General features: G+C 50.8%; 2 long non-coding RNA genes and 1 pseudogene across 2 annotated transcripts; 2 read left to right on the forward strand and 1 right to left on the reverse strand.

The window, feature by feature from the left end:
* The first annotated feature begins 2,385 nt into the window (after positions 1 to 2,385).
* LOC144281713 (transmembrane protein 14C pseudogene) lies at positions 2,386 to 2,712 on the forward strand (annotated as a pseudogene).
* Positions 2,713 to 7,400: 4,688 nt separating this feature from the next.
* LOC144281593 (uncharacterized) lies at positions 7,401 to 26,211 on the reverse strand. Its single transcript, XR_013350034.1, has 3 exons — positions 26,083 to 26,211; positions 24,205 to 24,347; positions 7,401 to 7,764 (listed from the first exon to the last, which is right to left on the reverse strand). It is a non-coding gene; the product is annotated as an uncharacterized LOC144281593 (long non-coding RNA).
* Positions 20,472 to 22,097, forward strand: LOC144281592 (uncharacterized). The gene is made up of 2 exons (XR_013350033.1): positions 20,472 to 20,836; positions 21,888 to 22,097. It is a non-coding gene; the product is annotated as an uncharacterized LOC144281592 (long non-coding RNA).
* Positions 26,212 to 26,595: the final 384 nt, after the last annotated feature.

The raw sequence follows: 26,595 nt of genomic DNA on the forward strand, positions 1-26,595 counted from the left end.
TCCAATCAGTTGAAGGCCCTAAAAGAGAAAGGCCAAGGAGGCCTGAGTAAAGGAACTTTGCCTCCAGGTTGCCTTCACATTCTAAGCCGCAACAGCTCTGCCCCAGTCCCCAGCCTGCCAGCCTACTGGCCTTCCTTGCAGATTTCGGACTTGTCAACCTCCCTAAGTGGGAGCCAACTTCTTAAACTCTCTCTCTCTCTCTCAATAGATGGATAGATAGAAAGATAGATACAGATTGATAGGTCTCTCTCTCTCTCCATATGGATGTACATACACACACCCTATTGGTTCTTTTTCCCTGGAGAGCCCTAATACACCGGAGCACCTCATGGCTCCTGGATATTTGCAAACAAGCCCACTCTTGTAGCTTCCCATTTCTGTAAGGCATTTATTCAAAGCTGACTAAGGCAGTGCGATCGAGAGGGATAAGGAACACGAATTCTGATATGAGATTGGGCGGAATCATAGTAGCAAGGTTATATCCCGCAGGTAAACCTCTTAGCTCTCTGAGTCTTCGTGTTCATATCTGTGAAATGGGTCATGATGCTGCTTTGAGGATGAAATGGCCACGATAGTGAAAACAACAACTAAAAATGCGGACTTTGTCAGAGCACGTGCCGTGTGCTTTTCCTTCCCACACGGCCTTTGGAGGTGGGCATGAGGAAACCGAGGTCCCCAGAAGTTAAGGGCTTGTGCAGGGTCACAGAGCCAGCAGGTGGTGATCATGGGATCACAACCAGCCCCCCGTGGCCTCCCTAACACACGTGAAGACTCCCGGTCTACGCCCAGCACAGAGCAGGTGCACAAGACTGATTTCCTTCCATTTTCTTTCTCCAAAGCCTTCCGTCTGATCACTCAGCCTTCCTGCTGAGGTCAGAGCCAGTCAAAGCAACAACGTGTCGTACAGTCAATCTATAGCCCTGGAACGTTCAGGAATGTGCCCCAAGATGACTCATTCCGAGACTTCCCTGCCAGGAAGCAGAGCTGAGAGCAGGGGCAGCCTGTTGCTCGCAGCATCTCGGGTCGCCTGGCACCCCTGGCCTCTGGTCGGGTGACGAGGTGCGGCCACTGGCTGGACAGCTGGACGCAGTGCTGCCTCCTGCTGCTGGGTTCACCCCCAGGCCGGCCACAGGCCGCGTGTGCAATGCACACCTCCTCGCCCCTGCTTTTCCCGCGTAATTCAAAAGTGAGAAGAAACAGTGGCTATGGCCTGAATCTTCCCTCCTGACCTGGTGGTGCCCAGAGAGCAAGCCACTTTCACTTCTTTGGTTATGTTGCTGTGGAACTATGGAGAAGGACAGAAGGACCCCTCTCCTCTGTCCCTCCTCTCTTCCCTTTGGAAGTCACTAAAGAGGCCTGTTCCATTAGCATGAAGAGTGCGCTTGTGCATTTTAAGTGGTTCTTTGGCACACGGGGGAGCTATTCTATGACAGGCCACAGACATTGTGTCTGCAGCTCGCCGTAATCATAATAGGCACCCGGGTAATATCGATATCTCCGAATGTAACATCATCTCCTGGAAAATTCATCTCCTGCGAGGATGCTGATGTTGGTACCAAGTCATTCTATAATTCTAGGGAAAGAGCTTTTGAGAACCCTCTATACTTGGCATAACACCTGTTATAACCATGCTTGGATTTTCACCAACTTAAATAATTTAAAGTTCAAGAATATTCTATAAAGACTGATTTCCAAAAAAAAAAAAAAAAAGACTGATTTCCTTCCAGCTGATTATTTCAGGGCTTCCAGTATAAATGCTAATGCAGGAACACTTGTTTTGTTATTAAGCTATAAGTCTGCTATAAAACATGTTTTTAGAAAACAATTAAAAAATTTATGACTTGTATTATACATTTCTATGGTGTGATGCAATGAACCATGCTTGGCATCTGTTACAACTGGATCTACCAATGCAACATGTGGCCTGGGTACAAAGTCACTTCGGTTCTTTTCCAGCTTCCTGTCCCTACATTCCTCCCCAAAGATGCCGTGAGCATGTCCTTGTTTTCTGTGCCTTATGTGTGCTGTCACCTTAGCTATACTGACCCTCCTATCCTTTATCACTCTTCTCCCACGGTGCTTCACAAATTCCTTCTCATTCCTGACATCGGGATCCAATGTCATCAGGAAGCCTTTCCTGATTTCCCTACACTCCTTCCTTGTAGAAGGGTTTTTTTTTTAATTTATTTCTTCTATTTATTTCTTCTAACTCGCCAATTTCCAAACACAGTTATGTATATAGTTATATCTATATTTCCAAATATAGTTAACTCTAAATTATCTTATCTTACCTAGCAGTCCTGGAAGGCACACAGAGGTACTGAATGAAAGCAGTTCGGTGCAGGCCTCGTGTTCTCTTCTGTCTGGTCAGAGTGAAAGAGAACAATGCAGGAGGACTCTGGCCCACTCAGGCCTTTACGTTGACTTGGCTTTGGCTATGCAGTACTGGTTGCTTCTGGTGGGAAGCAGGTAGTGTCCTATCATTGCTTGCTGGGCTTATTTTCAGTAGTTTAGCAGGCCTAGGTGCTTATCAGCTGTCTCAGGATCCGTGGAACATTTGGGTTTTCCTAGCTACATCTGGAACCTTAGCTGGCACTATGGGAATGAGAGTCTATCACTGAAAAATGTATGCCTATAGGCTTAATCACAGGTGCCAGTTTACTGATGGTCACCAAGCTTGGAATTAGTATGTTGAATAGACTCCATCAGTAATAGTCATGTCCCAGCTTGGACTCATGAAGAATTTTAAAACTTCCATTATTTTTACTGCATTAAGAGAAACAAGTGTAGCATTTTCACATATTTTGACATTTTGCTTAAAACAAAACAAAACAAAATGACATTGAACTTTCCTGGAGAAGAAATCAGTCATCATCATAACAACCTTAAAAAGATGGTGGTATATAACCCAAGAGCTTTTTACTCTACTCTCATACCGTTTGACTTTTTTTTTTTTTTAAGATTTTATTTATTTATTCATGAGAGACACACAGAGAGAGAGAGAGAGAGAGAGAGAGGCAGAGACACAGGCAGAGGGAGAAGCAGGCTCCATGCAGGGAGCCCGACGTGGGACTTGATCCGGGTCTCTAGGATCACGCCCTGGGACAAAGGTGGTGCTAAACCACTGAGCCACCCGGGCTACCCTGGTTTGATTCTTCTATGTTGATGTTCTCTTTTCTTTCTGTATCTATAGGTAAAGTCTCAAGGAGTAAAATGTTAGGTATCAAACACTGGAGGCCCTGAAACCCCATGCCCTACTCAGAAGAGTATGAAAAAAATCTTTCATGAGCTTTAGGATTTCTGTTCTTCGGTTCATCTTAGAGCACAGACCTACTTTGAAATTACGTCAAATGAAATATCAATGAAAATAAAGTTTACTATAAATAATAAAAAAATAATAATAGCCAAATTCTAAAGCCATCTCGATCCTCTAGAAAGGAACCTCTTTCCCGGGTCTACTCTGCTCAAATTGACCTAAACTGGTTTTAGACTTAGAGCAAGGTTAAGTGCTTATGGGCGTCTCTGTGATTTGTTCTTTAAAAGTATGCATTGGGGACACCTGGGTGGCTCCGTGGTTGAGCATCTGCCTTTGGCTCAGGGCGTGATCCCGGGGTCCTGGGATCGAGTCTCACATCAGGCTCCCTGCAGGGAGCCCTCTTCTCCCTCTACCTCTCTCTGTGTCTCTCGTGAATAAGTAAACAAAATCTTTAAAAAACAAAAAAGAATAAAAGTATGCATTGAATCCATACCCTAAAATACTAAATGTCTACTTCCCTATTAAAATTCTGTCAAACTAAAATTATAGATTTTTGTAACAATCAAACGGATTTTAGGTTGAGGAAGAAATTGGTGGTATATAATGGAACAAATAATATCAGTGGGTTAATTTTGTCTTATATAAATCTGCCCAAGGATACAAGGATTAACTCACTTCTCTCATGGAAAGTGCTCTAGGGCCTTTATGTTTATAACCAAAGTCCCATCATAGCATTTGGACTGTCTCAGCCAATGGGTACACCATAGCAGCATAGACTCAAGCAGTGGGAAGTAAGGGTAATTCCTCTTTGCTGAAACTGGGATTAAAACTCAATTCTTTAAAGAATAAAATGCAGGACTAACCCAACAAATTATTTTCAGTAGGAAACAGGCCTTGGCCTCCTGGAAAGATTTCTAGATTGTGTTGAATATATTTTTCTGTGCCAGAAGCTATAGATCTATGGATTTGATGAATCAGATCTATTTCTAAAAAGAAAGGAGATAAATCCAATAATAAAAATAGCTAACTTTTATTAGCCACCTCTCATATATGCCAGACACATCAGCTGCTTTGTATAAATATACAGTCCTTAGAAGAACTCTTAAGAGGTAGATCTTATTATCCTCATTTTACACTTCAGGAAATTCAATTGTTTGGCAGTTTCAGACCACTGGTGTTGGAATGGGGCTAGCTGATGAGTTGGTCAAAGGAAGGTTCTTAAGAATCTCCAGAAAGTGAGAACCTGAGGGTCTACACCGTGAGTGCTCCTCCTCCTGAACCTGGGTGGGAAAGGAGTTAGACTACCCAACAGGTGTGGAGTGGAGCAGATCTCACTGAGAAAAAGAGCCTACAAAGGAACCCAATGTCAGATTTGAGAGGGAGGATGGGGTGTGATTGTACGGTCAGGATGTCCTTCAGGGATCCCGATCTCCCACGGTGGCATCTAACTCTCCTCTGGAGTGATGGGCAAAAGATCCTACTAACTCAGCCTAAATCCCTGGTGCAAGGACTTTCCTTAGAATAGTGGAGAGATCCATGTCCTAGGAGTAGATAGCGAGGGGGTTCTCTATTACCTCCTAGAAATCCATTCCTCCAAGCAGACCTCAATTATCAGGTACAGGATTTAAAATTTAAACTAATTCTGTAGCAAAGGAATGAGTGTTCTTCTTTTAGTTAAAACTCTGTGAGACTGCCCTCAACCCATACTCTCTAGCTTCTACTAGCCCTCCGGACAAGGAAGAGAGTTGAGACCAGCCATAACCCAGAAAGATCCTCCTCTCAGCCTGCCAAGAACGGAAGGGAAACATCCTTGGTAGAATGATGCATGCAAGCTGGCTTAAAGTGATACAAAAGCACCACTGTGGATTCCCCACTTTGGAACAGCCTGCTAGTATTTATCGTCAGTACCTCATCAGGATCAGGCCTAGAGAGGGTCTGCCTAGAGAATCCTCTCCAGGGATGAACTTCTCCTGGGCGTGGAGCTGGCATAGTTGTCCCAAATTCCTCATCTAAGGGCTAGATCGTAAGGGATTAATAAGCAACACTGTTCCTGTAAATCAAATATTCCAACTATAAAACGAGGCTTGTTCCCCTAATAGAATTAACTGAATTCACCAAATCTTCTGCACTGGGGGTCTCAGGAGAATCACCCTTAACAAGTCTGAAGCTGATGAAGGGAAAACTGTCATCCTTCTATGTTCATGAAGCAAACTCGCTCCTCCACTTATATTCCTCTGACCTTCAACTTACTTGTCACCGCAAATACAAGTGGGCAAGTAGGGTACAGCGCATGAGGGAAGCTGGGGGTTGAAGGAGATGAAGGGAAAGAAAGAGAGAAGTGAGAACAAATGGGGTGAAACTCCAAGCTTAGGGATCCCTGGGTGGCTCAGCGCCTGCCTTCGGCCCAGGGCGTGATCCTGGAGACCCAGGATCGGGTCCCACATCGGGCTCCCTGCGTGGAGCCTGCTTCTCCCTCTGTCTGTGTCTCTGCCTCTCTCTGTGTGTCTCTCATGAACAAATAAATAAAATCTTAAAAAAAAAAAAGATAGCTTAGATAGTCAAATTATGCCTTAATCCATCAAATTAAAAACAAGCAAATAAATTAAAAATAGATTACAAGAGAAATGATACCTATTTTAAAATTAGATTTGAAATGGGATATAGAGAAAACTGAAAGCAGCATGGCGAAAAGGAGTTAAGACTAGAGGCAAATATTCCAAATTAAGATTGGTCCACAAAAATCCAATAAGATAGGGGCACCTAGGTGGCTCAGCGGGTGAGCGTCTGCCTTCGGCCTAGGGCGTGATCCTGGAGCCCTGGGATCAAGTCCCTCATCAGGCTCCCCGCAGGGAACCTGCTTCTCCCTCTGCCTGTGTCTCTGCCTTTCTCTTTCTCTGTCTTTCATAAATAAACAACATCTTTTTTTTTAAATCCAATAAAATAAGTATTTATAATTTTCAAAAAGACTAAGGGCCAGTGAAATAGAGATGAAACCTTTGAAATGAAAAAAAAAAAAGAAAACTTTGAAATGGAAAGCTATAAAATTAAGATGGGGCTAAAGCCCAAATGATAAAAAGAAAGAAAATAAGGTAAATGTAATTTAAGTAGAAGAAAATTAAAAAAAAAAAAAAAAAAAGAGGAGGGGAAGGGACTCATAAAAACAGAATCACAAAACAAGAACAATAACCTGACCAGCCACGCCAGTCAAGGGAGAGTAGAAATGAGGAAGTTCTTTGGACAGCCGGGCTTCCCTCATAACAGAATATTCTTAAGGCCAATCCCTGGTAGCAGGCTTTTTAGTTTGGTTACACACTCCTCTGTGCCTCCCTCCATTCATTCCTTCCACAAGGATTTATTGTGCTACAACCCACGAATTCAATGGTGCAAGTCAACAGAGAACTTAGCCGCCATGATGCTTACGGCCTAGTGGCATAGGTTGTGGTGGGAGAGAACACAGACGTTAACCACGGGATTACACAGACAAATCAATAAAGACAGAGTCATGAAGAAAAAGCCCAGGGCGCTATGGGGAATATATGAACTGGTGACTGTATATTGGGGTTGGGGGGTGTGGAGTGGATATGTCCACCCTGGGGTAGGTAGACATCAGGGAAGTTTTTCTGCCCACATATTGGTCCTGAGAGTCCAAGTATGTATTAGGAGTGAACTGAGGCAAAGTACGGGTGTAGGTGGACAATATTCGTCAAGGTCCTAAAACAGGAAGGCTTTGGTGCTTTTGAGGAACTAAAAGGAGGCTGTGGCTGGAGGAGACAGAGTCAGCAAGGGAGAAGTGGTGAGTGTATTTAGAGGGGTTGTGGGAACCATATTAAGAATTTTGGTCTTGGGACTCCTGGGTGGCTCAGCGGTTGAGCGCCTGCCTTTGGCCTAGGACGTGATCCTGGGGTCCCGGTTCGAGGCCCACGTCGGGCTCCCTGCATGGAGCCTGCTTCTCCCTCTGTCTGGGTCTCTGCCTTGCTCTCTCTGGGTCTCTCATGATTAAATAAATAAAATCTTAAAAAAAAAAAAAGAATTTTGGTCTTAATGGGAAGCCATCTATTTGTTTCCTTCACAGCACTTAAAAGAACAAATAAGTGTTTCATCCATTTGTGTGTTTACTTTGGCTTTTTGGGGGTGGGGGGTGGGGAGTACTCTTCCTTTAGGACAACACCGTATCTGTCTTGTCTATCATTGCATTCCCGGCATTTCCACAGTGGACGATGAGTAAATATTTCAGATGAATTAATAGCAAATTATTTTGGTAGGGCCACAACTAAAGTCCAGGGCTTCTCCAATGTTTTCGCCTCTCCTAGGATGCCATACTACTACCTCAATAGGTTGCTTTGATAGGAAGATGCTCGTGGATGTGTAGAAGTTACATGTCTCCCTCGGTGCTTTTGCAATCCTCAAGTAACCAACTAACCACCGGTTACTTCTGAAAGTCTGGAGAAAAGGAGTACCGCCACCTGCGTGATGGCCCGTGGATGGCACCGTGGGCTCCTGGGGACAAACTGTGCAAAAGGAAGGAATTTATTATTACATATTCATGTACCCTGGACTTCTTCTTTTCTGGAAGAACACACACACACACACACACACACACCACACACAGTGGCAAATTGCTTTCCCACCAACAATTTTCACAAGTCTCAGAGAAATCTTAGTAACACTAGGTTTCTTAGTAGGTTTCTTCCCCCAAGCAATGGCACGCCTACGGTATTTGACGCTTAGAGCGGATGAGTGTTTAACATCCTCCTGTTGTATAAGACAAAGTTATTTTCAATAATAGTCATGTAATAATCAGGAATGTTAATTCTTTTCTTGATTTTTTTTTTTAGATTTAAAACAAACATTAATTTAAAAAAGAAGAAGTTGTTACAGGTTTGTTTTTTTTTTAAAAAGCACTTTAAAAAAATAAAAAAATAAAAAATAAAAAAGCACTTTAAATTCAGCAAAGTGTTTCATGCAGGAAGTAAAATTTGCACTTACTAAACAGAAATATCACACTTTGCATTTTGCACTCATTATCACTTTTAAAAATTTAAATACAAATAAAAAACCCTGAGTGGTCAAAGAGAATGTCAGAATTAAAGTGAGACAACTTTAGTTCATTTGTTTGTTTTTCAAGTCTTAGGCTATGATGGTTTCTTTCAAGTCTTCTTGTTTAAATGAGGAAATCGGTAGTACCGAGGGGGCGGGGGGAGCACCAGAGTGCACCTGAAGTGTGTTCAGGTGATTCTGAACAATAGGAAAGGATTCTCCCGAGACTCTTTGTGGCTGAATCTGCATGGGATGGAGGGGACCCCTGGGTGGGGGGTGGAGACAGGGAAATGCAGCCACTGAATAATTGCTAGTTCTCCAAATTAGGCCCCATTCAATACACAAAGCTCAAAGTGTGAGAGCAGGGCATGCCACTATGCCACTTGAAGCCTACGTAGACTTGCTTAAAGTATATAGTAGCCACGGCTGTTGCTTAAAACTTAGACCAACAAAATGATTTTGGGGGGAAGAGCACTTTATGAACGACAATGCTTAGAATTGCCAGCACATGACAACAGAGCAGACCAATCTTCTGAATTTATTATTCAAGCTAAGTCTTTACAGAAAATGTACTCCTTTGCTGCTAGGCGCACTAGGAGCCTGCCCTTGGTGAGCTGAGGCTCTAACTATAAAACGATTAAAGAAACAACAAACCCCATCAAAAAATGTGACGTGTTATTTAAGAAATGGACAGTTGGGATCCCTGGGTGGTGCAGCGGTTTAGCGCCTGCCTTTGGCCCAGGGCGCGATCCTGGAGACCCGGGATCGAATCCCACGTCGGGCTCCCGGTACATGGAGCCTGCTTCTCCCTCTGCCTGTGTCTCTGCCTCTCTCTCTCTCTCACTGTGTGACTATCATAAATTAAAAAAAAAAAAGAAAAAAAAAAAAAGAAAAAGAAAAAGAAACGGACAGTTCCCCCCAACTTCCCCTCCAGCCTTTAAGGATAATTTCTAGAAATCAACTTTCTAACTAACACTTTAGGAAACAGTGGAAAAAGTCTCCAGTGACCTTCTAGTTTGGAAAATTAGGTTGTTGCCTGTTTTCCGGATTTTAAAAAGCATGTTGACAAACACGTTAGTGGGTTTATTCACTAATTGCTGAGTAATAATAATTCTACCCCCAGATGTGGAATTGCTGGGTTGACAAACGGTTAAAGCCTTGCGTGCTTCTACTACAGGCCAGACACACTGCAGTGAGGCCCAGTGAAGAGCCGCCACCACGATTTCCTACGTCCAAAGTTTCCCCCGATGCTCCTGGAGATTTAGTCCGAAGGATGTAAGGGGCCTCGGATTCAGGAGCAGACAAGGAAGCTCTGCTGTCCGCAGGGCGGATGCGGCTGCGGCGCAAGGGGACCCCCTCCATGGGGCACTTGCCCAGCTCGGGAGGAGGGGCCCCCTCGCTCCCACCAGCCTGGGCTGTCTTTCCTGCTTCTCTCTACAAATTCTCTTCCTCCAAAAAAGAGCAACCTGGAATGTCTACAATGACAAAGGCAAGTTTTGATTGAAGCTGGGTTTGAATCATGAGGCCCGTGGCAGGAGTTGGGTGCATTTTTGTGGGTATGACATGCGAGGGCACGCGCCACCCCAAGGACCTGTGCTGCATGAAGGCAATGGGTGTGCTGGGGGGATCAGAGAACGCTGCGACCCGGAGGGGGGGGGGACAAGACACTGTCTAGGCTAATAGTACTCTCTAGCCTCTTCTTCTTGCTTTATCAAATGACTGTCACTCCCGGGAGCTCAGGCTCAAAGGAGCACATCGGTTTCATGCTATTTAGGGATTAAAGGGCGCTGTGATGGAGAAGCCCGGCGCTTCAGCGTTTTATATGTATCTGCATATAATATGTGTATTTTATATATATGTGCCTATGTTGAGAATATGGTTTATGTGGAAAAGATATTAATTCTCTATAATCAACTTATTAATAAAAGATTAACTGGGGAACCAACTAAATGTCAGGGTCCAGGCGGAGGGCTTGGAGTAGTACGCAACCCGGTAAGCGCTGATGAACTGCTAGTATCATGCTCGGCCGCCCTCCTAGTTTTATTACAAGTCTCCTTGCAGAGGGCGTGGGCCGCGTGGGCACAAGGAAGCCGTCCTTGTATCGCCAGCACCGGTAGATTAAGGCTCCTTGGTGGGGCCACCCCGAGCGGTCGTGAGTCCCGTGAGGGTGGGGGCGGGTGGTCAGCCGGCACCCCAGGAAGGGCTTGCACTCTCAGCCTCTGGGGACAGGCAACGCCGCTTTGAATCGGGCTCAACCTCTCACCTGGGCTGTGTATGGGGGTAACTCACTTCACTTTTCTAAACTTCAGGTTTCCTCACATGCAAATAGAGATAATAATAGTGCTTAGCTTCTGGGGTTGTTGTGATAAGTAAGTGAAACATAAAGCAGCTAGCATGGACCTGGCCAGTAGCAGGGACCCAGAAACTATAGGCGACTATCATGCATTCAGCCTGGACGACCTTTTAAGGGTTTGGTTTGGTTTGGTTGCCCAATTGAAGAGCGTATCCTTCCCACAATTGAACAGAAAGAGCCGTGCCATGGACACCAGAGCCAGGCCACAGTGAGGCACAATTATCCAAGGTCGTCACCTTCAAAAGTATTTCAGTCAAACTTTGTAGGTGCAGAGACAAGTCTTGTCAAGACTTGTCTTTCACCACCTGTCTCCATAGCTGTCACTTGTTTTTCCCCCTTCTTGTACCACTGGGCTCTTTCATCGACCTCAGTGTCCACTAAACAGCTGCCAAGCACCTCCGTTGTTGTTGCACATGGTACTGGACAGCACGGTGAGCTCCTCGTTCCACCTGCTGCCAAGCCCAAGAATTCCCAGAACTCTCTCTCTGCTTTGCTGCAGCCCTGGTGTTAGACGTAGGAGACGGGGGGAGCGCAGGTGCAGGGCAGAGTCAGCTTCCACCGTGAAGGTTGGGTTTGCGGGCGCCTGAGAAGCGGCGGGTGAGCCGCCTGGCCAAGAGGCTGGCAGGGAGGGTATGGCTGGCGTGGAACCATTCCAGGTTATCAGGTCATCTTCCTGATAACATCATTATGTTGCCTTCTTTTCTCACTTTGATATTTAAAGGATGTTCAGTACACTGTTTGTGCTGCTGACTGTTTTGCTTGAGCAGAGCCAACAGCACCATGGCCCGGCCAGTTGAGTGCTCTTTGGGCTGCAGCCTCAGCTGAGCTGTGTACCCAGCAGAGCACACTTGGTACATAGAGGAAGCATCTGACGATAGGCCATGGCTGTCACGGGGATTGTGTAAACTTGCAGTTTTTTTTTTTCCTGCCAGGTGTATGTATGGTGGTTTATGTTTCAATATATTGGAGACTTTTCATTTTATTCAAGGAATCTGTTCCATGTTTAAAAGCCTTGATTAAAGAGAAAGTTTTTTATAATCTAAAAAAAAAAAAAACCTGGACCCTGGAATCCCCCCTTCTCCACACTAAGCTCTCGGCCGACCCCCCCAGCCTCACCCAAGCTCTAGGACCCAGCAAGCAAGAAGCTGCGGAGCCCAGGGGACTCTGCCCAAGGCCGCCCCCTCCGACGGTTGGCCTGACCTTAGGCCCCGCGTCCAGCAGCGTCCTGCTCTCAAGTATTCTGAACTTAGAGCTTTCTGGATCTTTCAGGTCTTCTTCCAGGAGTAAGTTCTGCCTTTTTCGGACCAGTGCTTATTCCTCCAAACTGGGATTGGGATCCTTGTCCTCACCGCCAGCCCCGCGGCCTTGCTAACCCATGCCAATTTTTTCCAGGGACAAGCGCAAGACCCTGAACCCCCACATCTTGCAGACCAGTCTTGGACTCGTGTCTATCACCTGTCCCTTCTGTATGGTCACCAGAACTGGGCTTTGCCAGGCTGGCTGAGGGCTTATCTCAGTTTGGTTCAACTCCAGACATCACTTCTGGGCCAGGCTGGGGGGTCTCGTAGGCCCTGGCCTCTCTACCGTTTCCTGCCAGCGCCTGTGAAGTTCCAGCTTTGACATGGGCCCGACCCCCATCTGTCACTAGCTATGTGACCCTGGGAAGTCCCAAGCCCAGGTACCTGTGGGGTCCGCGCAGGTGGGTAAGACAGACTGAAGTGGCCCTGGGACCCAGCAGACTAGATGGTGCCCGTCGCCCAGTCCCGGGTGGTGCTGCCCTGCCGGACTGTGGGGCCGTCCTGCTGTGCAACAGGGGAGAGGAGGGAAGGACAGGCCCGGAGAACCAGCCGACGGTGGGCCCCACGCGTTAGCCCTCAGCCCTGCCTAACGCCAGCCGTTTTAGGGCTCCTCTGGGGTGTGGTGGTCCCTCCCCCTGGGGCTTCTCCAGGGTGTGGGTGCCCTAATGCCCGGCCAGCTCCCGGTGCCTCTCTGGGCTCTCCCTGCAGCTCCTGATGCCTCGGCACGACCCCCCGAAACTTGCCCAAGCCTCAGCTTAGTCAGGGGGACTCTGGAAGCCATTCTCTGTGGCTCGTTAGGCCCGCTGACTCTCCTTGAGCAGGTCCTGGGTTAGTCCCCGTGGCCTGTGCTCCATCTCCAGGACAGGGAAGGCGCCCTTTCCCACCAGCCACGTCTCCAGTGGGGCCTGTGGAGGGAAAGTGGATGAGGAGCACAGACCCATCCTACAGGGAAGGTGCTCAGCATGGTTTTGAGTTCACTCACCATTCTGGGCTCTGCCCCGTAGAATGGGGGCACCAGGCCCTGGGTCCCTGGTGCACAGTAAACACCCACACACTCCACGGAGTGAGGCAACTTCAGAAGGGAACGCTCCCTGCCTCTCCCTGGGCGAGGAGGCAAGATGACAGACGTCAGATCTCCAAGTGGGTGGGACAGACACCCCCGCTCCCCAGTACGTCCACAAGGCAGTGGCTCCAAGAATCTGTTCCATAATCCTTGACGGGCTCCAGGAGGTCAAGACAAGATTGAGGAAACTAGACAGACAGAGCGGATCCTGTCAGTGCCCTTCCCAATCCCCGTGACCAACGGGCCCACCCCCCTTCAGCACCCACGACAACATCCAGTTGCCTCCTTCTCTGGAGAATTGTCCTGGGCTAGGGATCCCCTGCACCCTGCACACCCCACCCAAGCACCTCAGCAAACCCTGGCCCAGCTGTCAGAGGATGTGAACTGAACTGCTTGCCTCAAGGCGGGACTTTCCTTGTGATGTACGTTGAGCTGTAGGGTTTCCCCTCTGGGATCAGATGGAAACTAGTCTCCAGCTGGGGCCGCATTCTTGCCCACCTTCGCCTTTTCCCAAACTGCAGCTTGTTTTTGTCACTCCTCTTCTAACGAGAACATTTTCTCGAGGAATCCCTTAAGAATCCCCATTTCAGGCTCTGCTTCTAGAAAGATTGAGCTGAGATAGTGAGGTGCACCTCCTAGATGGTGGGGGTGGGCCTTGAAGACGGAGGCTTCAAGGCAACTCCTTGGACAGCTTGCAGTGCTCCCTGTGATTGGGAGGCAAAGACAACTGATCCCTCAGCCAGGCCTGAGGAAGGCCACGTGGCCTGCGAACGGAATCCGACTCTCGCCAAGGAGCTCTAGGGCCCCTGCCTCGATGGTGGAGCCAGGAAGGTGCTGCTGCTGCTGCGTGGCGGGGGCCTGACCCCAGATCGAGGGCAGGCAAGCACTACGTGAGGGCAGCATGCACCACGGTGGGTCGGGAGGAAGAACAATGTGGGAGTCTTCTTGGTCCCATGGTGCTGTTTGGAGGGGCAGACACCCCAGCTAAAAGAGCCTTCTCTTTTTTTAAAGATTTTATTAAAGATCTTATTTATTTAGTCATGAGACACACAGAGACCCAGGCAGAGGGAGAAGCAGGTTCCCTAGGGGAGCCCAATGCAGGACTCGATCCCAGGACCGGGGATCATACCCTGAGCCCAAGGCAGGTAGGCGCTCAACCGTGGAGCCCCCCAGGGGCCCCTAAAGAGCCTCCCCTTTTCAGGTGTACCTCGGAGTGAAGGAAGCATGACAGGTGGCCACCAAGCATGGAGATCAACCATCCCAGGTCAAGGAGGTGGCAAGAGCCACGAGGAACCTCCAAAGGACCCACTGCACACCCGCAGGAGTGAAGACTCCGCTGCAACCCCTGCCAGCCCCCCAGGGACCCCATGTGCAACCCCTGCCAGCCCTCCAGGGACCCCACTTGGCATTGGCCAAGGGAAGGCCCCGCCTGAGCCCCGCCGGAGAGCAATCGCAGGTGGCACAGGGGCACTGGCTGAAAGGGGAGAACAGGGGGACCACCGTCCACGGCTCCCTGCCGTCTTGTGAAGCAGCCCAGGGGGCAGATGGTTCAACCTCCACTTCAAATTTGGATTTTTTTATCATTATTTGCGACTGGATGGATATATTAAGTTTCTAAAATGAGACGGGTTTATGACTGAAGGTGCCGAACACCGAGACTGGTGCCAGAAAGACCTTGTTCACGGGCAAGAGCAACTGGTCTCCACTGAATTTAAAGTGCTGGACAGATGTCACGCCTGGATCACGTCGGTGGGGCAGCCGCGTGCGGCCTGCGCTTACATAAGCAGGGAGCCTGGCCTCCCCTGCCTCCCCTGCCTCCCCTGCCTCCCGGGAGAGGCCCGGGCCTGAGTCACTCAGCCGCAGCCGCAGCCAGGCTCCAGGGGTAAAAATATCTATTGGAGAAGAATCTGAAACATCAGGTTCTGAGACTTGCGGCTGGCCGAGTGCCAGGTGACTCAGAGCTGCGCAGCGGGGCTAAAGGAGCCACCGCAGCCCTCTCCGTGCCCGAGGAGCCCGGGTCGTGTGTCGTCCTGTCCCTGGGCTGCTGGGGATGGTCAGAGCACCGCGAAACCAGGACCCCACCGGCAAGGATGCACTTTGCTACGTGCTCTCCTTTGAGTACAGAGGAGGGAGGGATTCTAATGGGGGGGAGGGGGGTGATGAAAATGGGGTTCATCAGGGACGACCAAGTGCGTGGATCCCCACTTTGCCGGAGCATTGGGATCACCTGGGGTGCTTCGGGATCCCCATGCACCCTCCGCCCTTGGGAGGTTTTCATTTATTGGCCGGGGCTGCTGCCTGGGCATCAGGGTTTCGAAAACAAACAAGATCTCCCCAGATAATCCTACTATGCAGCCGGATGTGGTCTCCTTCAGATGAAAACTAAGCACAGCTCTTCCCCAGTGTCCCAACGAACCCGCCGCAAGTTGACGATATCATAAGGCAAAAATGCATTTGGCACCCTTAACCTACCGAACACCACAGCTTAGCTGAGCCCCCGCCTTACACGTGCTTCTTTAGAACACTTACAGGAGCCTCCAGCTGGCAAAATCCTCTCACACAAAGCCCATTTTTTAAAAAAAATGTACTTATTTGAGAGAGAGACAGAGAGAGCAACAGAGAGCATGAGCTGAGCTGGGGCGGAGGGAGAAGCCGGCTCCCCACTGAGCAGGGAGCCAGATGCGGGCCTTGTGGGGCTCCATCCCAGGACCTGGGGATCACGACCCGAACCGAAGGCAGATGCTTTTTTTTTTTTTTTAAAGATTTTATTTATTTATTTATTCATGAGAGACACAGGTTGAGAGAGAGAGAGAAGCAGAGACACAGGCAGAGGGAGAAGCAGGCTCCATGCAGGGAGCCCGACGCGGGACTCGATCCCGGGACTCCAGGATCAGGCCCTGAGCCAAAGGCAGGCGCTAAACCACTGAGCCACCCAGGGATCCCTGAAGGCAGATGCTTAACGGACTGAGCCCCCAGGTGCCCCAAACAAAGCCATTTTAATAATAAAGTATTGAGTATTTCACGGAGTTCACTGACTACCGTACTGAAAGTGAAACACAGAATGGTGGTACAAGGAAAGGATGGTTGTGAGTTGTTGACCCTACCTGCCCGGGAGCTCGGCCTTGCGGCCTCAGCCCAACATCATGAGATGGAACAGAGAGCATGGCGAGCTTGGGCGAAGACCAAAGAATGGTTTCTACGCAATGCGTATCGCTTTTGCACCACTGTGAAGCTGAAAAATCATCAAATTGAACCACCTTAGGTAAGGAGCTACCTGTACAAAGGTTATCAAGATGATAAGTGTATTAAAATCTTATTTTTCACAATTTTCTTAGAGATTTTAATTTTATGAAATGACCACCAGTGATAAACATTTTAACGTCTGCAGGAGCTTTTTGTGATCTTTTGTATCCTTTTTAAGATATCCAGTTAATTATTATTATTTTTAAAAAATATTTTATTTATTTATTCATGAAAGACACAGAGGAGAGGGAGAGGCAGAGACGCAGGCAGAGGGAGAAGCAGGCTCCATGCAGGGAGCCCAACGTGGGGCTCGATCCTGGGACTCCAGGATCACACCCTGGGCTAAAGAAGGCGCTAAACCGCTGAGCCACACAGGCTGCCCTTAGTGAATAATCACACCCAAAACCAGCGTCTCTGGGCGGTCCCTCTTCACGCCCTCCCCCCCACCAACCCTCCTACACTCTCCCACCCCCTTCATCAGGTGCCTGGGATCCTGTAAAGCAAAGTCACTTAACTGCATTCAGAGGCTGGAGACTCTGAGTCATAAGCTCTTCCTCCGCTTTCGAGAAGGGTTCACTTGTTTTACTCCTTCCTCCCTTCTGTCTTACCTTCTCCCCCCCCCCTTCTGCTCTTGTTCTGTCTTTTGCTCTTGTTCCTCTTTCGCCCTCCTGCTCGCCCTCCTTCTACAGCGGTGGGGGGGGGGGGCCTGGGGCCTGGACCCTGTGGCCCATCACCAGGAGGCCTGCGGGCAGCCCCGGCCACTCAGCTCTCCGCTCAGGGCCCTGGAGGCCTGGACCTTCCCAGAGGCGAACCCCGCGGCCGGCCGGGGGTGGGGGGGCTGGCAGATAGAGGCTGCATTCCGTGGAGGCCACCACAAAGGGACACAGAAGAGTCCCCCGCCAGGGCTTTGGGAGGCAGTTCCGGAGGGGAATGTTCCAGAGGGTTCGGGGCACCCGCAGCAAAGGAGGGAGACCCTCAGGTTGACTGCTTTGCCATCGAAGACAGGAATTCCGACGTGTGTCCCAACAAAAGTAATGCTTGGAGGATCCCTGTCATTTCCTCTTCCCCACGTGCCACAGGGAATTCTGACTTGACCCGTCTGGTCCCCTGGGCCTCTCCCAAGGCCGGTCCTCGAACTTGCTGATGAGGAACAGGAGAGAAGGGGAAGGAAGGACGAGAAACAGCCCACAGGGGACTTCACTAAGACCAAGTCCTAACCCCGAAGCTGATCCTATTAGCAGGTGGGGCCCTTGGCAGGTGCCTCTGTCACAGGAGAACCGTCATGGGTGAGATCAGGGCCTTATAACAGAGCCTATGGCTATTCCGCGCTGGGCATGGGATTTTTCCCTCTTTGGTAACGGTGCCCGGTGGTACGGAGCCCATTGGTTAGTTAGGGCCTCATATAAACAGAGACTTGCAGGGGTGTCTGGGGGGCTCAGGGTGTGACCTGGGGTCCCGGGATCGAGTCCCGCATTGGGCCCCCCTCTCCCCCTGCCTGTGTCTCTGCCTCTCTGTGTCTTCCATGAATAAATAAAATCTTAAAAAAAAAAAAAAAAAGAGAGAGAGAGAGAGAGACCTGCCGAGATCCCTGACCCATCACCATGTGAGGACCCAGCGAGAAGGTGCCAGATATGAACGACGAGGGGCGCCTTGGCCAGAGCACCACCGCGCTGGCCCCTTGGCCTTGGCATCCCCGCCTCCAGCCCCGGGAGAAGTAAATTCCTGTTGTCTGTGAGCCGCTCACTCTGGCATTTTCTTAGAGCAGCCTGAACAAGGAAGGTCTTGAATCCAGCCCCACCGCCGCCTACGATCCTACCCAAGGCTCACATTTATTACAGTAAATGGATGCGAAGCAAAATCAGCAAAAGACACATGGGGGTCACCGTGGAGACAACCAGGTGCAAGCTTCCAAGTCCTGGGTGTCACAGGGTGTCCTTAGTCCCCGGCACTGAGGTGTGAGCCCATGGGACGCGCGAGGCGAGCTCCGTAGGGGCCCAGCTCAGGCGTCTACAGGGGCCTGGCCGCATGGACCCTCTCTGCCTGGCATGGCCTGGAATTTCAGGCTCCCCAAGGAGAAGCAGAGGTTCAGCATAAAGCACATCGTCTTGCGAACCGTTGAGGCACAATGAGCCGTGCCTCCCATTTAGGGAGCAGTGGGAACCCTCCCAAACACCAGCCGGGCTCCCAGACCCGGGGCGGGAGCAACGCTGCAGGGAGGCCCTGCTGCCGACTTCCTAGAACCTCCTAGAACTGCTTTCCCATGGTGCGTGTCCTTTCACCCCCCCCCCCCCCCCCATCAGTGAAGAGAAGGAGGCCCAGAAAAGCCAACTGCTTGACGTGGGATAATGTTGAGACGCGAACTCAGACCTCTGACTCCCCAGGCCGTGCACTGGCCTGCGAATCACCACATGCTGGAATTTTATTTTATTTTATTTTTATTTTATTTTTTTATTTTTTTTTTATTTTTATTTTTTTTAAAGATTTTATTTATTTATTCATGATAGTCACACAGAGAGAGACAGAGAGGCAGAGACACAGGCAGAGGGAGAAGCAGGCTCCATGCAGGGAGCCCGACGTGGGATTCAATCCCGGGTCTCCAGGATCGCGCCCTGGGCCAAAGGCAGGCGCCAAACCTCTGCGCCACCCAGAGATCCCCTGGAATTTTATTTAAAAAATTTGACACTGAGGGGGGCACTCGATGGGATGAGCACTGGGTGATACGCTATATGTTGGTATATTGAACTCCAAAAATAATAATAATAATAAATAAATAAATATTTAGAAAATTTTTGAACATGGGCCATCTGGGGGGCTCAGCAGTCGAGCATCTTCCTCTGGCCCAGGGCATGACCCCAGGGTCCTGGGATCGAGTCCCGCGTCGGGCTCCGTGCATGGAGCCTGCTGCTCCCTCTGCCTCTGTCTCTGCCTCTCTCTCTTTGTGTCTCATGAATAAATAAATAAAATCTTCAAAAAAAATTTTTTTTGAACAAGACCATAGTCCCAGAGGAACAGGTAGGTGCTGAGAAAGTTCAGGACATCCCACCCCAAAATATGCTGCTTTGGCATATCCATTATTTTGAGTTAAAAGCACCTGAAAGCAGCAGCTATTAGAAGGGCATTCTAACCTTCCTTTTGCCCTGAAAGCTTGAGATCAAATCCCCACGAGAAAGGTGCCCTCCTTGTGCCAGGAGGAAGAGACATTCTTAACCACCAGAGAAGGGTGTCGAGGCTGTTAAAATAACTCAGCGTCCCTTAGTCTCCATATATTTTAGTTACTTTTCCACAATTGTTTTTCTTTTTTTTTTTTGATCTACTCTGTAAGCACTTAGGCCTTCTCACTTCTTTGGGTCCACATGTTTTCCATGAGGGCTTGCATGGACACGTAAATATAATGAGTACACATTTCTCCTGTTAAATCTACCTTTCTAAAAAAAATTAAAATATTTTATTTGAGACAGAGAGAGAAAGAGAATGCACTTGAGGGGGGTGGGGGCACAGAGAGAAGGAGAAGCAGGTTCCTTGCTGAGCATGGGCCCCTTCCCAGGACCCTGAGATCTTGACCTGAGTCAAAGGCAGATGCTTAATGGACGGAGACACCCAGGCGCCCCTCCTGTTAAATCAGTGTTTCCTTAGTCCCCACCAGAAACCCTAAAAGAGGAAAAACTTTACCTCCCAATGATACATTCAGAGAAAGAAGTGCTTTCTTCTTTTAAAAGAATCATTATTATGGACATTTTTCAAAAATTGAGTACAGTTGACACTAACATCAGGTGCACAGCTTAGTGGTTGGACAAGCTGATACGTCGTGCTGTGTGCACACGAGTGTGGCTCCCATCGGCTGTTTCGTTGCCGTCACAGTATCATTGACTGTATTCTTCACACTGTGCCCTTTAGTCCCAGGGCATGCTCCTTTATGGGGCACTTTTTTCTTTTTTTTTTTTAAGATGGGGTCGGGGCAGCAGGAGAGGGGGAGAGTCTTAAGTAGTGAGCGGGGCCAGCCCGGAGCCACCCCCCACACACCGGGGTCAGTCTCACTGCCCTGACATCCTGACCTGACCCCTAACCCACTGAGCTACCTGGCGCCCTCTGGGTTTGATGAAAGCAGGAAACTGTCACAAACCAGGAATGAATAAACAAAGGGTGACATGGGTGTGAATCCTCAGGGAACCTCTCACAATTAGGAAGAGGCCCAGGCCCACTGTGCACCGGCTCCCAGAGGCCAGAGAGAGGCTGGCACAGGCCGAGGCGCCAGGCAGAGCCACATCAGCCCAGGTCACCTCTCCGCCTGGGCCTCACCACCTCGGGGTCCCTCAGGGTCCCTCGTGGCTCAGTCCCCTGGTTTCCTAACTCACCCTCTGGAGCTTGGGTTTAGCGCCAATAGGGATCAGTCGTCTAGGAGACCTGTCACTTGGGCCCAGACTCTCCCCCGATGGGGTGCCACCCTGATGGCTCCTCGCCCTCCCTGCTGCCCCCTCGGGTCAGGACAGGGGGAGGGCTTCCAGCACGAGAGGGTCCAGCTGCCATCCCCCCGCCCCCCCAGCTGTGTCTGCCCGGCGGGATCTGGAGAGAAGGACACAAAGGACAAGGTGAGACACGGAGAGCAACACCTACTGCCCCAGCTCGGGTCGTGATGAGAGAAGAAGAAAGTTGACAGAGGAGACCTTTGCAGACGGGAGAGGACCTCACCGCCTCCCCGGCGCGGGGTCTGAGAGCCTCAAGGTGCTGCTCCTCGCTCCGACTCAACACGGAGGCTGCAGGAACCGACTTTTCTGGCCCTGAGCTTCTCTCACCCTTCCTCTTCCTCCTCCTCTCCCTCCTCCCCCTCCCCCTCCTCCCCTTACCCCGTTCTCCCTCCTCCTCCTCGTTCTCCCCCTCCTCCTCCTCTCCCTCCTCCTCATCCTCTCCTCCCCCTCCTCCTCCCCACCCTCCTCCTCCTCTCCCTCCTCTTCATCCTCCCCGTCCTCTCCCCCTCCTCGTCCTCTCCCCCTCCTCCCCCTCTTCTTCCTCCCATCCTCCTCCTCCTCCCATCCTCCTCTCCCTCCTCCTCCTCCTCTCCTCCCCTCCTCCTCATCCTCCTTCTCCTCCTCCTCCTCTCCTCCTCCTCCTCCCCATCCTCTCCCCCCTCTTCGTCCTCTCCCCCTCCCCCACTTCCCTGTCCCCCCCTCCCCCTGGTCTGCCTTTTGCTCACTTTGCTGCTTTTCGAGCTATAGTGGCTTAAATCCCCCATAGTTTGTCCATGTAGACCAACAAATAGAGCCGGGGTTGCCTGCATATTTAACATATTTCATAAAATGTAAAAAAAAAAAAAAAAAACTATGTCAAAATTAAATTAAATATGTAATCGCTGTCCTCCGAGTCCACGTTCAAGGGTGGACGGGCAACGGTCCCAGCTGGCTCAAGCTCCTCAAGCCGCCTCCTCTTCCCCCAGGTGCCTAACATTTTTTTATGGGTGGCAGTGCCATAAGTTGAGTTGTGTCCCTCAAAAAAGTTATGTCCAAGTCCTAACGCCCGGTACCTGTGAGTGGGTGGCTTTATCGGGAAAAGGGGTCTCTGTGAATATAATTGAGTTACAGACCCCAAGATCAGATCACTGTGGATTTGGAAGGGGCCCTAAATTCACTGGTGTGTCCCCATAAGAGAAATGGAGACAACGGAAGACAGTGGGAAGACAGAGGCAGAGGTTGAAGCTCTGAGTCTCCAAGCAGAGGGGGGGCAAGGACTGCGGGCCGCCTCCGTGGAACCGACTGTCCTTCCTCCAGAACCTCCGAGGACTCAGCGCTGCAGACACTGTGGTTTGGGGCTGGTGGCCCCCTGAACTCCGAGAGAATAAAGTTCTGTGATTTAAGCCACCCGGCTCATAAAAATTTGCCGTGGCAGCCCTAAGACCTTAATACCCTAGTAACTTCTGCTATTTCTCACTGCTAGAGTTTGCTTTCCCTACCTGAGCCTGCTGCTACAGTTTCATCACAACAAGGGCTGGTTGCTTTTTTTTTTTGTCGTAAAGGGCAAAATACTACATACTTTAGGCTTTACGTGCCATGTAGTCTCTGTCGGAACTACTCAGCTCTGCTCTCCTAGTGCAAGAAGTAGCCACCGACATGTGCACGTAAAAGGACATGACTGTGTTCCCATAAAACTTTATTCATAAAAGCAGGTAGCGGGCCAGGTTTGGCGTCTGGGCGGGACTTTGCTGGGCCCGGCCTTCTGCGCTCCCCCGGGACCCCGTGGGCCCTCCTCGGGTCTTCCTGGAGTCTCTACCTTCACGGCCCTTCTCCTGGAAGCCCCGGGAGGCCTTGGTGCAGAAAGGCCTGACCTGGCTTGTTTGGGGTTCTCAAATTCTCCAGTTCTCACCCTCACCCACGGGCTCTTTCAAAGTAGTCGCCGGGGCCAAGGCCCAGTGCGGCTCCTGTTGCTGCATTTAGGGTGTTTCAGTCAGAAAAGACCATCTTCCTTTTCTCCCTGCATCCTAGGCCCCACTTCCACAGCGCCTCTGACAAAGCAACGATGACCTGAGGGTGCAGGGGGGGCCTGTGGGGCACGTGGGTGCCCTGAGCTGCATCTAAGTGGCTTTTAGGATCAAGCCCCACAGGAGTGGAGGTGGGAGGGGAGAGACGGAGAGGGAGGGAGGGAGGGAGGGAGGGAGGGAGGGAGGGAGGGAGGGAGAGCAAGCACTTTCCTAAACAATGAAGGGTTATTTGGAGGCAGGGACTATGGGCTCAGGGGAATGGGGCAAAACACACAGCTTGAGGTGTGACACCAGCAGAGCCAAACCAGTCAGTCTGCAGAGAGCGGAGCTCGGGGTGAGAGCTTCAAGGGGAGAGCGGGAGGCTTACTTGGATTCGGAAAGAAATACTGGGGTGGAAAAGGCCTCCCTGGGTGGAGGGTGGAGGCTGGAGGCCGGATCAGGCCTCCCTCTGGGCTTGTCTGCCCCGCTGCAGGCCGCCTCTCGAAGACACCACAGCTGCTGACCTCAACAGCAGAGGCAGCTTCTGGCCGGGCTCTGGAGGCCGGGGCTGGGCCGGGGGGCCCCTGGTGTCCCTCTGGAGGCTCCGGGGAGAGCTGCGGCCCCCTTGCCCCTTGCCTGGGGGTCGTCCCCACCATGGGGGTACAGGTAGGCCTCTGTGGCCCGGCCGGACACTCCAGGTCAACCTCCTGTGCGGACTGGGTCACAGGTGCAGGGGTCATGCCCGGGCCACCTGGGGGGCCATGTGGGCGCAAGGGCCCAGCCGGGTCCCTCCCAGGGAAGGGGGCCATGACCTCTGGGCCACGACCCAGGGAAAGGCCGCAGGTGGGCTCCGCTTCGTCCCAGGGTGGTTCAGCAAGGACCCCGAGCTGCGGGGAGTGGGGAGCAGAAGCCTGGCTCCCTCCACAGGACACCCCAGGCCTCTTCCAACACGGGCTGCGCACCCCAAGGGCAGCCGCGGCTACTGGGCTCTGCAGGAGGGACAGGTTAAGGAGAGGATCTAGGATTACACAGGGTGGCCTGACTCTAAACAGCAGAAACCCAGCAAAATTTTCTACAATGAACATTTTTCTAAGAAAATGGAAGGCCTTCCCAAATCCGACGCAGCAGAGCCTGGACTCCGGGGATGGGCACTGCACCGACACATCCCCACCCCTTCCTCTTGAGTTCAACATGAGTCGCACAACACCAGGAAGCATCTTAAGGGGCGTCCCCGGGTACCCTGCCACACGCGCCCAGGCCCCGCCACTAGGACAGGACACGACACCCGCCGCGCCAGGCACGTGCCGGCCTTGCTCACCGTCACAGCCTGAAAGCAGCTGCGTTAACCTGAGACCCAGAGTTCAGAACTGGAGCCCCGCGAGCCGCCAGCCAACATTTCTGGATACGCGCATCGGTGCCTCTTCCAGGGGACAAAGCGGTGGCTCCCCTCAGCTTCTCCATGGCGCCACCTGGACCCACGGAGACCCCCACTTGGCCTCGGGCACTCACCACGGGGACTGGTCGCTGCTTGGCTGCTGCACCCACTGGCCCAAGTCGCATGCGAGCTCGTCATACATCTGCAGGGCAGCTGGCTGGCAGCCAGGGTGCCAGGTTTGGCCGCCACTCCCTGCCTTCCAAGCAGGGCTACCTGTCTGAAATCAAGGACAACAGTAAGGTTTTGAGGTCTCCGAAGTGACGGATTTTGCTCTGAAGAGCGAGGAAGTGAGGGACCATGATGAGCACTTTTTCTGTGCCCTAAGGACTATTTTGCACCAACACACCAGATAGACCTTCACATTCCTGCAATGCTTGCCTCCACCTCCAACTTTGCCTAACTCGCCCCCAGGTCTCAGCTTAAATATCTCGTCCCCCAGGGACCTGACCCCCCCCACCAACACTCCTGGGCAAGGACCATAGACTCGAGTTTTGCATTCCGGGTCCTGCTGCTCCCTGAGTGTCTACAGGAAGGGAAGGAACCTGACCCCCAGCTGGAAGCTGGAGGCTGCGCCTTTGAGCTTAACTCTGAAGCAGCCCAAGGATCCCCTCCAAGCCCATCCTTTTCTGGAATCACTTGGGTAGTATGCACAGGAAAGGTAGGCCTGGTGCTCAGCAGCAAACCAACGACAGTAGGCTACTAGAGCAGAGATCTTTAAAAAATAAAAAATAATTAAAACTTTTAAAAAGATTTTGTTTATTTATTTATTTGAGAGAGAGGGAAAGAGTAGGAGGGAGAGGGAGAGAGAATCTGAAGCAGATCATCTGCTAAGCCCAGAGCCTGACTCCAAGGCTTGATCTCAAAACCATGAGATTGTGACCTGAGCCAAAACCAAGAGTCCAACGTTCAACCAACTAAACCACCCAGACACTCCTACAATGCACTTTAAAATGGACCAAAAAAATCCTTTTTACGATGTGATTTATTTATTTGACAGAGAAATAGAGGCACAGAGCACAAGCCCGGGGTGGGGGGGCGGTGGGGAACGGCAGAAGGAGACGGAGAAACAGGCTCCTCACTGAGCAGGGTTAGGGTCAGGGTTAGTGGGGGGCTCCATCCCAGACCCTGGATCATGACCTGAGCTGAAGGCGGGCGCTTAACCAACTGAGCCACCCAGGCGCCCTGCACATGAACTTTCCTGATGAGCGCACTTGACTTAAAATATTCCGTGTTGACTAAACGTTCTATTGGTTGAAAGCTAAAGGTCCTACGAGAGCTGGAGTTCCCCTTTCCCTCACTTTCCTCAATGTGGCATCCAGCTGTAGACGAAGCCCGCATCTCACTGGCACGATGGAGACAGGGCTGGGCCTGGCCTGGTTCTTGTCCCGCTGCTGTCTCTCCTGCAGGCCACCTGGTCCTGTGCTCAGGTGTGACAGGCTGGTGCCCACCAAGGGGGCTGGGGCTGGTCGCCTTCAGAGTATCCCGCAGGGGGTGGCGGTTAACGTATCTCAGTCTCTTCTCTGAGTTTGATTAGGATCACCCTTGGGACCTGGCCCTACCCCCCCATACCGGCTGCTGGGCATCTCCTGGAAGTGTAGCCGCCCATCCCAGACGCCCCCCATCCCACCTGGAGTTTCCAGCAACAGGGCTTCTTGGCCTCACCCCGCATGGTGATATCTTGTGGCGAGTTTCTCAGCCTGAATTGTGTCTGTTTTCGGCAGCCCCTAAGGGTATTTGAGGACCTCTAGATTCCTCACCTGCCAGACAGACCCTAAGGAGTCAGGCGCTCTACCTCAGATGTCTCTTTGCTCATCTCCCTCTCTTTTTTTGATATCTGCTGTGTGCGTGGCTCTACTAAACAATCACGAGACAGATTCTTCCGAGCTTATGGACAAGTGCAAAAGAAAGTCATTAAACAGAAAATTAGGGCGGGCTCAGCGTTGTAGTGCTACCTTTGGCCCAGGTTGTGGTCCTGGGGTCCCAGGATCAGGTCCCGCGTCGGGCTCCCTGCATGGAGCCTGCTTCTCCCTCTGCCTGGGTCTCTGCCTCTCTCGCTCTTGCTCTGTGTCTCTCATGAATAAATAAATAAAATCTTAAAAAAAAACCCACAAAATTATACAAATGTATTTTTTCATTATAACTGTGCTAGTGCCATAAACAAGGAAGGAACAAAAGCCCCTTTGCTGTCTGCCCTCCTCTTACTGATACGATGACCTTCCTCCTTCGGGACATCAGCCTTGGAGAGGATGGGATGACGCAAGGTTCTCACAGCCTCACTACCTGTTCTACAGCCTGTGTCTCCCTTCTTCTTCCCATAATCCCCTAGGGCAGGAGGTGAGCTATCCACGCCTTCACCTCCCAATCCCCCTAAACCTTTGTAGCAGGGACTAGTCTTACTCTGAGGTCTCTCTCTCTGGGAAAACACTTCTATTGATCTCACTGATGGCTCAAGAAATATAGAAAAA

The sequence above is a fragment of the Canis aureus genome, chromosome 13 (genome assembly GCF_053574225.1).
Source record: "Canis aureus isolate CA01 chromosome 13, VMU_Caureus_v.1.0, whole genome shotgun sequence".
NCBI classification, from domain to species: domain Eukaryota; kingdom Metazoa; phylum Chordata; class Mammalia; order Carnivora; family Canidae; genus Canis; species Canis aureus.